The 12,614-nt window shown below is 39.8% G+C and overlaps 1 protein-coding gene and 1 long non-coding RNA gene across 2 annotated transcripts in view; one reads left to right on the top strand and one right to left on the bottom strand.

Moving 5' to 3' along the window:
- Positions 1–4,722, bottom strand: part of LOC111249489 (neuroligin-1-like) — a 67,413-nt gene extending 62,691 nt beyond the window's left edge. Inside the window, exon 1 of the mRNA XM_086986604.1 lies at positions 4,453–4,722. The gene's annotated coding sequence lies outside the window, so the exon portion shown is untranslated. The remainder of the gene's footprint in view (positions 1–4,452) is intronic.
- Positions 4,723–9,335: 4,613 nt separating this feature from the next.
- On the top strand, positions 9,336–12,489 carry LOC147756063 (uncharacterized). The gene is made up of 3 exons (XR_015326460.1): positions 9,336–9,408; positions 10,808–10,959; positions 12,358–12,489. It is a non-coding gene; the product is annotated as an uncharacterized LOC147756063 (long non-coding RNA).
- Positions 12,490–12,614: the final 125 nt, after the last annotated feature.

The raw sequence follows: 12,614 nt of genomic DNA, 5'->3' as shown, positions 1-12,614 counted from the left end.
GTACGAACTTGGATAGCACGTACACGGGCAAAGATAATTTGATAACATTTGAGCATTTGACGAACAGCTTGATAGAATATCCAGGTCCCTTTGTCATAGGCAGGACGAGTGCAAATGAGCCTCGGAAAGAAAAACTCAGCATGAGTCTATCGCTGCGAAAAGTAGAGGCTTACAGTTTAAACTAGCTCTATTGTACTTAACTTAGATACCATTTTTTTCTATATAGATTATTTATTGATTCTTTGGTCTTTTGTGCGTGTGTTTGTACGTAAAAAACGTATGTTTGTCTGCTGCTCCTCTCATACAATATTGGGGTAAGTTCGCATCAACACTTTAATGAATTTGGAATAGAAACCATTTTTTGCCAGCCAACTTTGATAAAGATTGAATGGCTTGATTGACATAATATTGATCAATATTATATACATTGCTCATCATTAACGATCATCTTTTAGGTAGTTTTTTCCTTTCAATTTCTTTAGGAGTTATTATTCGTATCTACAATTAGCTAGTCAATATAGGCATTCATAGCTTTTAAAGATACAAAATCCTTTCCTTTAAGGAAGATTTGCAAAAATCATAAAAGGTGATAACCGGTGAGACAAAATATCCCAATTAAACGCCTATAATTTTTGGCAAGTCGCTAGTGGTAAGTGAAAACGGACACTGCAGTGGTAAACTACAACTACCCTCCTGTTAGTTATAGCCGCGAGCTCTATTTTAGACGTATTGCCTTAACTACTCGAGCTGTTCATGGCACTGAATTGGGACGACAAGAAGGAGCTCACGCACTAAATGCGTAATCTTATTTTTTTGGGCGACGGCAAACTTGAAAGGCACTGCCACTCCTTGAGGTTATTGAAGGTTACCCATTTTTCATTGTTGGTCACTATTTTCGAAAAAAGGCTGTCCTCGTTTCCTTTTAGCGGATGTCTGCCCGTGCCCATAGTTCATCATCCGATAATTTGTCGTATCATCAGATATCCAGACGTCCGCTCAGTCAACGGATTAGTTGTCTACTAGATGCTTGAACAGTTTATTTGGACGTTCCTCCATTTCATATAACCTGGCGGAGGTTTACCCATGGATTCTAATTAGTTACAGTGAGAACTTCAGGGTCCTTACAGTCAGAGTGTCGCTATGTACATGTCTTTACTAAGTTACTATTTCAAAAACGAGCCAACCATCTCCTGACCATGTAATTAGCCATCATCCTACGTAACAATGAGACGTACCCTACGAATTTTCTTACGAGTTTAGATCGCACCTGGCCCTTTTTAGGAACGGAACCGTTCTTAAAAACACTTGAAATTTCTATCTTTGGAGGCTTATACAAGTTATCTAAATTATGTGATTTAATCGGTCAAGGTGCTAAAAGAAAGCCGGTAATAGACAGTTTAGTACTGCTCTCACTAAATATAGTGATATATATATATCTTTGATTGTTAGCGATGGCGCACTAATATACTATAATACAATCGAAATAATCATTCGGATCTCAGTTTGTAACCACGCGTTCAATACCAGTGAGCGATATATGGAGGTTATCTTTAGAGCCTGCTACCTAGTAAAACAGTTCACATTGGAAATCTCATACAAAGCTTTGGAATTAGAACCTGAAGATTTAAGGATCCACTAGCTTTCCGAAAGAGCAGCAGATACGACGGGTGATATATGATTTGTCCGAAGAAGTTATTTTCAGCTTGAAATGTTGAGCTGAAATCATCGTATTGACTTGATCGTGCCGATTTATGGCCCGCAAACTGAACGTCACTAGATGTATTTGGAAGATGAGTAACCTAGATAGCCTAGACCTGATAAAACGTTTGATGAGTCCTTAACCAATTATCAGCACAGAGGTACCTGGGATAAGGGAAAATTAAAATAGGAAAAGTAATGTAACACGCATATTTTTCTACATAGCCAGCACCATAGTTCTACTGTGCTCTTATAAGCCATGCGTATGCGCTGTAGCCATTAAGTAATTGTGAACTCATTATACTTATGGTTTCTGTACGACGAGGATCAAATGAATGGCAGTAATGATTCTAATTACTGCAATGGTTTAATTAGCCATAGGAAAAAATAGGTTTGTGTCGATTAGAAACATGAAGTAGAGGACCTTAGGCCTTGAAACCTATTTGTGCTTGTCCTCACTTAGAAGGGCAGTTTTTAAGAACGTAAAGTAGTTTAATCCCCCGGTGACCAATATAATCGGAAGAATAGAATTTCTTAATAGAATATCGAAAGTACATTGATACTGCACAACTTTTGTGAATTTTTGTTTCGTAATTAAATAATGCATTTCAAAAATTAATCTGGAATGAAATATCTACAAATTTAATTTTCTTCAGCCTAAGCGGGTCCTATTAGCTTGACAGACAATATCCTATCCGCGTATAACTATATTATAAATAATGGAAATACATGCGCCACAAAGGTTAAGTGATTAGCAACGGGTCATATTATTTCATCGAGTAACGTAAAACTGTTGGTACAGAGTTTTCTCACATGCGTATTTAATCGGGATCGTTGGTGGATATCTATCCGCGAAAATACGTTTTTTCAGCGAAATGACTAATCTAACAGGCCCCCTCCTTATGAGAAATAAACCTTATCCCATACAACAATCCCCAGCTGACAACATCTTTTTATTCTGTTTTCTATGTAAACGCAGTCATCATTGAGTCCAGTTATGAGACAGCGAGAGTAAGGGCTAAACTAAAAAGCCCTTCCAAAACAAAGCTTCAGTTTTCCTTTCAAAATCTACAATGCGCTTTTCTATGAAGTCTTTGAGCAAGCCGCATACCGTACAGTCAGTTTTGGGCGCAGACCCCCTGACTCGTTGTCACCTTAGACGACAATACACGCAAACTGCCAAAATTGAAAGAACCCAATTAAACGGAAATGGCTGGGAAGTACCACGTCTGCGTCGCCGCGAAGAAGTCTAGCCACAATTTTGGAAAAAACAGTACTTTACGACAATAGCAGTAGCAGCGCGATTATACAAACAGCGGTCGAGTGGCAGCACTCGTGCGGTATCCTATGTCATTTGTCTTGAAGAGCTCCTTCGTGACAACAACAACAACAACAATAACGCCAGCACCAGCAATAACAATAGCGAAGTAAACAACAACTTGAACAGCGCTAAGATGACTGTCCAGACGAGGCAAGTCACTAACGCTTTAACGTATTCCAGTCAAGAGCACCTTATCGCGTCGTGGGTGTCCGGGCGAGCGTGTGCTCGGTCGATTTAGGAAGGGGATAAGTCCTCTGGACATGTGCATTACCATCAGTCACTACTTGGAATGAGCTTTTTCAATTTCTCTTGGTGCGAACTTATTCCTGAACCACCTACGCCATTTCGCCCACAGACTTTGCGTTGCCTCTGCCGTTCCTCTTAGCCCCTTTCCCACTACGTCACAGCATAAGGCGTTATTCTTGTTGCAACGCAAATAGAAGAAGCAGATTGGAACTTAAAAAGAATGCGGACGCCAAAGATCTGTTTTCTTTTTTGGACTTTCCTGCTAATCTATTCATTGGAGAAGAATTAAGATGCGTTTAAGAAATAAAAAAGAATGGCCTGTTTTTTGGCTTCTTGGTTCAGTCTACTGCCTTCGATCGTCTGCATATTCCACAAGCGCGGAATGCAGAGTTCCGCGTACAGGAGAATTTTAGCTCTAAGTGAGGGAATGAACGTGATAGCATAGTCAATTCGGCTAGATGTTGCAAGTAATTTTTGTAGATAGATTAGACCCTAAAATAGAAAAGTAGTATGATTGTATTAATTACTTAAGTATTACTAAATAAAACGATCAGACAAAAACTGATCCCTTTATCTGAGAGGGTTAAAGGTCGCTCGTTCAATCTCCGTCAATACCATACAACATAACAAATATTATTAAATTAAAAAAAAAATAAATGTTTGTTCCATCCGATAGTTTTAGTGCAAAGACGACAAGCATCAGGTTGTCACAAACCAGGAACAACAATGTATACACAGAAAATTATACAATACACTGCTCCATCTGCGAACCTCTTGCGGCGTACTCCACCGAAACTGTTTGTTCGTGCTGAGCAAGAACAAAGCAAAGAAGAGTAATGTACTCAATATACAAGGTGTTTGCTTCTCCTTCGTAATTCTGCTATTCTTCTATGTTTGCCTATGCTCGGTCAACAAATGAAGGTCCTGCTTCGCTGTATCTGGCTGTGTCACGTATCATGCAGGCACAACACGTCTACATCTTGTCAGAGACAAGACATCACAAGCGAGGCCAGACATATGCATTTGCGCAACCGCATGCATAGAGGATTCCACGCACAGCCGAATTCCCGCACTTGCTTATTGCCATGTCTTTAACCTAGGTACACTAAATTTATTGTTGCATCCTAACCCTTCACCCACGAATGCCCTACAATGCCATCATAGAGAGAAACGACACTAAAACATACACTTCTCTTTATAGTTGTCGTCATCGTCGTCGACGCGGCCGTTTTACCCAGTCCCTTGTTTGTGTCAAATCCCCCGACGAGCAACATCCAGAAATTGCAACTCCGATTGCTGCTCGCCTTTTCTTCGTCGAAGGCAACGACGATGTCGAGTGTTACACAATGCAAATTTCAAAAGAAAACAAAGCTTTTTCCAAGACCACGGCTTCGGAGATGAACACAGTATTTGCAGTAGCATAAGCTGGCTCCTGTTTGTGTTTCCATAGGCAACCGTACAACTGATTGGCATCCTTGCTGGTAGCGTAGAACGACTCAATGCAACAACAAAGCCGGCTGCTTCAAATCGTGGCGGGTCTTAGTTGGAGTGTTGAGAATTGAGAAATGGAGAAGTGCGCCTGGTTGGAGATGAGAGATTTGAAAATATGCCTCACCTAGCGATTTTCTCAGATGTTTTTCCTCGTTCAGTGTTAGTGGTATCGATGGATCTGGCAAGCAATACTCTCGGATTACCCTTACTGGTGTTGCCCTTAACGTTCGTACCATAGTAAGCTACTCAGGTGATGACTGGGCAAAGCGATCTTTGGAGCGTTAGGGGTAACAGCGGCAATAGTCGAGTAGTTGGGCCGATGGCTGCGCCATAGGTACTCGTGTCCGCCATCGACTCTTGACAAGGGAACTGTTAAGAACTGAGACACTGCCAAATAACGTAATTAACTAGATTTAATGTTCCCATCAACTGGTCTGAGTCCCAGACACCATCAGTAGTATGGCCATTGAAGCCTCAGTCAGCATAGGCCGTCTGAGGTCTTGGGTTTATATAATTAAAAGAAGACATCCTTGATGGTTGTATTTGTAATTTCTGCGCAAAGATTATGTCGAGGCTTAACATTTTGTAAGGAATCTTGCTTCATGCACTCATGCCACAACATTCAAGCTACATCTTTACAAACAGGTTTATACCAATATAATTTTTTTGCTTTCACTTGCTCACATCAAAAACATTACTTCACGCTTTTTATAGGAAATCGAACGGTAATAGCTAAAATACAACGTAAAATTTGAATAAATGTGTGGGGCTTTACGTCTGACTGCTGTTAGAAATTGCTTGCGTTATACCGCGCTAGCTATACTGACGAATTCAATGATAAACGAAACCTTAATAACTCAGATAAAAGGAATAGGTGCTGTTGTCCATCGACAAAACCCACCAAAACTAAAAGCAAATGTCCCGAATTAGTGGTACACATTCGCCACGAAGTGAACGTGGAACGTCATGTTCATCCGCCGCAACGATCAACCATTATCTGATCTACTAAATGGTACATCAATGTATACATCAAAAAATTCTGGAACGGGTAGACAGAAGGCAGCTTCCTTCCCAATTCGCTCTGTTTTTTTTTTAAGAAGAAACACAATTATTCGCAACCAAAAGCACCTGTTTAGATATTTTTGTAAAGGGAGCATCGATAATACATCGTAATATTAAAAATAGTTTGTATATGTTTGCGTGAACTTCATATAGATGGTCAAACCGTCAGGTAACCATGATGATATCGCATACCTTTCGCAGGTACGAGTCCTTTGCTTAGACAGTTGGTTAACAAAAACTGAGCTATTACGCGACAAATTTAATACATTAGAAGACGGATCTGAGTTGTTTACCGGTCGGCAAAAATTAGAAGAGGGCTATAATGCTGCCGTTGCAACTGGTAGCAATATAGCTATCTTTATAATAGCATTGTAACCGCAAATACCTTTGATGGCACGGGCGCATTTAAAAATAATCAAAGGTAATAACAACGAGCATTCACGAAGAGAGAACGTCATCTTTAACACAAGTTTACTGTGACATTAAGCCTATTTAACATTTAGTTTTGCTTGCTTTAGAATGTGATCATTGTCAGTACCAGATGCATTGCCTTTATGTAAAAATATATTATCGTACGTTTGGAAAAGTAAACCATTACGGCATAAACATCCTTTTCGAGATTTGCTTATACGTAATAAATCGACTCGCTTTTATTTAGCTCATATCTAGCTTCATCATAGTAAACATCATCGCCGCTTAACAGGCCATGCAATGCGATGACACGCCAAAGTATAAGTGCATAACGCACTTCCCGGGTCGTTGCTAGGATAAGCCAAATTAAGACCTGATCTATGATAAAAACGTGCCTGATTCATTAACTTTTGGAAGTTAGCTAGCTCTTATTTTTAATGCTTTCGTCACGTTTGTTATGTCGTTACGCATTGTTGAGGTCGAAAAGCGATCTGCGTTAGAATCTGGAAGACTCAATTGTGGATCTCATGAAAAGTTGTAAGTGCTCTTACTTAGCGTTGTCATCTGTTGTTGCCATACAAGTGCGTCTCTCTCATGTGTCCTACGAGAAAATATGAGAGAAAAGTTATGTAAGTTCGTTTTAGTTTGGAAGATTAAAACGCAAACTGCGAGCGCCCGTCAAAGTTCGTCATTTAAGTAGACATCTCAGGTGCGTCCACCTCTGAAACGCCCTGTGAGCGACTAAAGTCGACTTGAGCTTCAGAGAAGTGGCGTAAGAAGAAATGATGGCCAATTTTACGTCACTAGTTTACGTCTATGATGTTTGGTGGCTGGCACGAGTGTAGACGAGTAGGGTCGACGGTACCTTGACGTCGAAATTAAGGGCACCTAATATCCAAAGCAGATTTGCGCCTTTAATAGTTTACGAGCATCTATTGGATAAGGTCGATACAAAACTCAATAAGCATTTGCCACATCAGATTAACAATACTGCACTAATATGAATTTCCTCGATAAATGCTATGTTTCAACCAGTCAACATTCAGATAACAACTATATAGCCCGCAACGATGGCAGTGACAGGGACGCCATACGTATAGCCGCAACAGCAACAGCTGAAGGGTAGGCCATGTCTTTGGTCTACCCTTCAACTGTTGCTGCTGTCGTTGCTGTTGTCGTCACGGCTCGTCGCTCTTGTTGATGCCGACTCAGGCCGTTGCTACTTTCCTTTGAGCTCCGCTCTGCTAGTGGCTGACTATACTACCCTTTACCAATGTGCCTGCAGGCTGACAAGAAAGTCAAAAGCCGCGCCAGTTGCTAAAACACTATTACCGGCACTAGTGGCAAAGGATTCCATGTCTAGAAAACGCAACAAGACACGGCGTCAAAATCTTGAAGCGGTAGCATTGTCATTGTTTCAGCAGAAATCGAGGTACCAATTGGAAGAATTGGGCCAAGAGGCGAGATGGTCCGTAGAGCTTGCGGGGCTGCAACCTAAAGTGTGTGTGACTGGCTGATTAGAATCATAGCGGATGGCCCGGCTCAATTTTAGGTCGATGGACCCTATTTATGATCGTCCTGTTGAAACGGGTGTAGAAGTGGATCAACGTCAGACCAACGGCCGGACATGACTTAGGTTGTCGGAAAGAGCATATTTTAGTATCAGCCTTCTTGGCTATAATAGAAGCAACAGACAATTCTACATTTAGCACAAACATTCACAATGCAGATGCTTTTTGCACTCACGTGCTCCCTTCACCCCCATCTGTAACTTATAACATTTATCAATAGTACGCACATGTGAGCGGGATAGCGTGTCAATAGGAAATTTATTTTCGTCACTAGAGAGGTGACGTAAACATCGAACGCATTTACGTAGTTACGTGTGCTGATATTGGTGCGGCATGGGCTTGATAAAAACCGGAGTATTTTTTCGTGATTACCATCAATCTGTTTTTCGCGCTGCGTTCGATAGGGTGGTTTAACGGTCTGATTGTTATTCTGTCATAGAAGCCCCAGTCTAAATTAGGTTTTGGCAGGTGCTACTGTGAATGTCCAAGCGGGATATTTTTATATACGTATAATACGAGCATTAGATATGTAGATCAGGATCTTTATTTTAATATATATATATATATATATATACATGCTAAAATGTGGACAAGATGAATTCGTGTTTAGATATGGATGTCCAATAACACAACAAACTTCTAAACTTTAACAGGATATTACTTCTCTTTTTCTGAGTAGAATCTCACCGGATATTGTTTATGCTAAAAATATACATCTTCAAAGGAAGTTTCCGAATTCGAAGAATAACTAAACGATTGACCATACTTAATAACGATTCTAAACAAATACTGTACTTTCATAAATATGTTTTACCTAAAAAAAATCATATTTTCATTCTTTGTTTTTCATATATATAAGTAAAGTATATAATTAAGTGTTATAATCGTATATTTAATTTCGCAGTGTACAATTGTTGATAAAGTATCGAACGGTACAAAATGTTAGGTCTTTATATAACGAATGCATATAGCAAATATTTACAAATCTAGCCAGGAGAAGATATACCAAATGTCGGCACGTACATATTGTGGGCTAACAATAATTCAAATCAACTCCGAAATCCGCTTATTTAAATCATAACAATAACGGTTGTGGCTGCGCGGTCACGGATAGGTCAGCCAATTCAACTATTTCAAGCTGTACAAAAAAATACACATTGGTCTACATAAAACCCAACAAGCAGAGAATACGAAGTAGGCAGGAGAACTAAATGCTGGTTGGCTTTGCGCCAGTAACCGAAATAATTCAGGACGTCCTATGGATCCAGATCCTTCGTGCCATGTAGCCGTTCAGACAATTCTAGGCGAAGAGGTCAAGCTGGCAAAGGTACTCGAGAAGCACACAATGCACCATAAGATTATTGCCTTATAAGTGGGACATGGAAACGAATCGCATCGCATATGTTGAGCCACGAGAGAGGTAAGGATTTCTCTACCGATTTAAGTCTCTCCCTTCGCCTAATCGTTGGCCGGTTGGCTTGCCATAGCAAAACTGTCCGGCTCGTCAATCTTCGGTTGTCCTAGACCTAAAGTATTCTTGACTAAAGTGATAACGAAGGAACGCATTGCTGGCCTATCGTCAAGAAAAACCCAAGACTATTATTATCCGTAAGTTCCTAAAAGCACCTGATATTAGTCTTTTGTTTCTCTCTTTCACAGGCTCTGAACAAAGTTCCTACCTCAGTAATAGGTATTCTGTTCCTTGCTATATTAGCAAAGTAAAAATATTCATAAAGCTGTGTATATTTTATGATTGGCATAAGTCGTATATAACACCCCATCCCTCCCCTCGTCCCGCCGCACCGCCCCCAAAATAAGCCTTTGTAAAGCATCTCGTTTTTTCTTTAAGTACTTGAATTACCATGTGATAGCTGTTGTCTGAATTTACTAGACATAACAGAAATAAACTATGATGTATGGATTTAGAAGATTTTTTTGTTAGAGCAAACATTCTAACAAAAATTACTAGCAAGCTCTTGCAGTTTTAATTAAACCCGATGAAACGTATTTGGCCAGTTTTTTTCAAGTTTTCAACTTACAAATAGTACGATAGATCTATATTATTGGTGGAAAGTTATTTTATTTAATAATTAATATCTTCTAACTTACACTAATAATATGCGTGGGTCGTAAGAACTGGTGGGATAGTTAAAATTAGCTTTTCTAGTTTCCTTTTGTTATGGTCTACAAATCTGCACTGATGGTATATTATGCGAAAGAGAGAGAGAGAGAGAGAGAGAGAGAAAAGCCGACCAAGATTATTTCAACCCCTATTACATATAGGATATAAAAGACGTCATCATCCCTCAGTTATCCTGTCTCATCAAACCAGATATTTTTTTCTAATCATTAATTCAGTTCCCCAATGCTCGCATCCAGCCTTCCGCTTCGTAGTCCACTTCCGCCTCACTTCCGAGATCAAACTTTATCTCGTTCAATATTTGCAAATTTATGCATTTTTTTTTAATCAGTTTTTGTCAACGACATCCGCAAGCATATTGGGGCTGTCTCGCTGCTGTGAGGGTTTGGTAGTCACTCTTGGGGTTGTATTTATCTACTAAATACAACCCCAAAAGTAAAAAAAAATTTCTGTCATCCACAATAAGTGCATTCGCTGCCGGAAAGGGGCGGAATAGACGCGCGGATTCTAACTGCTACACTTCTTTGACTCCAATGCTTCTGCAACCTCTCTTTGTTTAGCGGAAATCCTATTTGCCAGTGATTCGTTTCTCCGTCTATAAATGGCCTTCTATGTGACGCTGCGTCGGTGTTCTCACCAGGATCTGTCCGTGTAATCCTTTTGATCGAATGTGACTAGTGCCTTAAGCACATGCCACAGCCAACGAGCCACGACACTTTCGTGGAGGAGTGGCGTTGGCAGAAGTTGGTAAAAGGAATTTTTGTCAGCAGGGTAACTCTCCGTGAATTTACTAACCGCATATTCGGTTCTCTTTCGTCCACCTCTGACGTCTCTAAAAGAAGACTCAATTTTTTGCCTCTATTGCAGCAGAGTAATGGCACTGCCAGCAGTACGGGGCATACCAGCTTCCATTTGGCCGATGCCAGTGCTTACGGTCATAATGACTCTGTCTCCGTTTCACGAAAGACAGGCGTGTATTCAAGCTGGACCTCGCCGACGTAAGCCCGCTATATGTGTGTGTAGGTATCTGTGGGCTCCGGAGGCACTTAGAGGCGTTTATAAATAGGACTGCTCGTTACGTCTATAATCAAATGTGCGGAAGAAAAATAGACTTGAAAGGCGCAGGCCGGAGCTGCCATCACCATATGGCGAGCCTGCAGCCGGCGTGACTTAAGATAAATCTAGTGTGAACTACACTGCCAACAGTTCAAGGCGATTAAAAGGCCCATCTGCTTTTACTGTATTGATCTTTGCCCATTGACCACTTCTATATAGTAACGCAATTGTTTGTTAATATTCAGGAACTTATTGACAAGTTGATGTGATAAGTGACTGACTAGTTATAGCTGAAGTCAAATATAGAGCGGGTTCAATGAAACATGTTTAATAGCAGTCTAAAACATGTTGCGCTTCTGCATCGCCTTTGATGCTTACCTAACATCACGTCATATCCGAATAATTCGCATAAATCCTACTATAACAGGTCAACATTTGAGCTAATCTGCAGTTATTAGACTTATTTACCTCAGGAGCTAACTATAATAGGATACGTAGGAGTAGAGTAATTAAGGCAGAGAACAATCTCTATAGAGTACGCGCGCAAGTCAAAATCCCTCTTAAAAGGAGACGCTTCACGTTTGTTCATATCTGAAGCACAAATTTACTGTCAACCTCATAAAATGATCTTGACCTAACGATAGCACTTTACTGAGCAATGGCATTTTTAAAGGAAGTTCTCAATTAAACTTATTTCATTTAGTTATAAAACTAATGATGTCTTAAATTGTTATCCTTGCCAAGGAAAATACTCGGTATTGTAGCCCAGAATTTTACACACGGCAATAAATTAAAGGACAAATGAAATTTCCATATCAATAAAATATAATCGACTATCAGTAGACGCAAAATTGCAAAGGTAAAGCACTAAAAAAAAAAAAGCAGACCGTACCTATACATTCATCTAACATACTAGTGCTATGATATTTTCCGTAGTATGACTGCAATATCGAAGCACTTATCAGTGTCTTATAGTCACCTAGCTTTCCTCTATATTCATATCGAAACGCTGTAGTTGCTTCAGTTTTTTTATCTATCTATTTTTTTATCTATCTAGTATCAAATGAGGAAATTTAAACCAGCGATCTAACGGCTCTATGAGCTAGCTAGCCTATCTGACAGGCAATGTGCTTTAGCGCGAATGACGCCTTTTTTGCCTAAATACCCTCATTTCCATCTAGTCATATCTATGACTTGTTCAGCGTTCTATCATATCTTCACCGTATACGAGCTCCTGCTTGCAACTGATAATATCTAATGACAAAAAAAAAGAGATGCGTCCTTTATTCATCCAGATTGTATAGTATGTGCCGTAATTAATTGTTAGCATTTTATTTTTGGCTGTCGTTCTGCGGATACAGGTTTATCAAGTAACTGTAACCGGTTATCAACCTCGCTGCATAAGGATTTACTGCGTCGTGAGAATGATTGAAATTTATCGCTTTTTTTCTTTTTAATATTAAGGTACGGATATAATCTAACTTGCTTGTCATGAGGACCTTACGTATTCACAAATAAACAGTTGTCTCGTGTTTGTGTTTTTGCTTTTATTTATAAAGCGATCTTATGGTATTCTTGTGATAACAATAATCACTATGTGGGCAAACGAGACTAACTC

Source organism: Varroa destructor, unplaced genomic scaffold, assembly GCF_002443255.2.
Source record: "Varroa destructor unplaced genomic scaffold, Vdes_3.0 BEIS01000004.1, whole genome shotgun sequence".
NCBI lineage: Eukaryota > Metazoa > Arthropoda > Arachnida > Mesostigmata > Varroidae > Varroa > Varroa destructor.
Note: the sequence above shows the minus strand (reverse complement) of the source record. Positions and strands in the feature narration are given on the sequence as shown.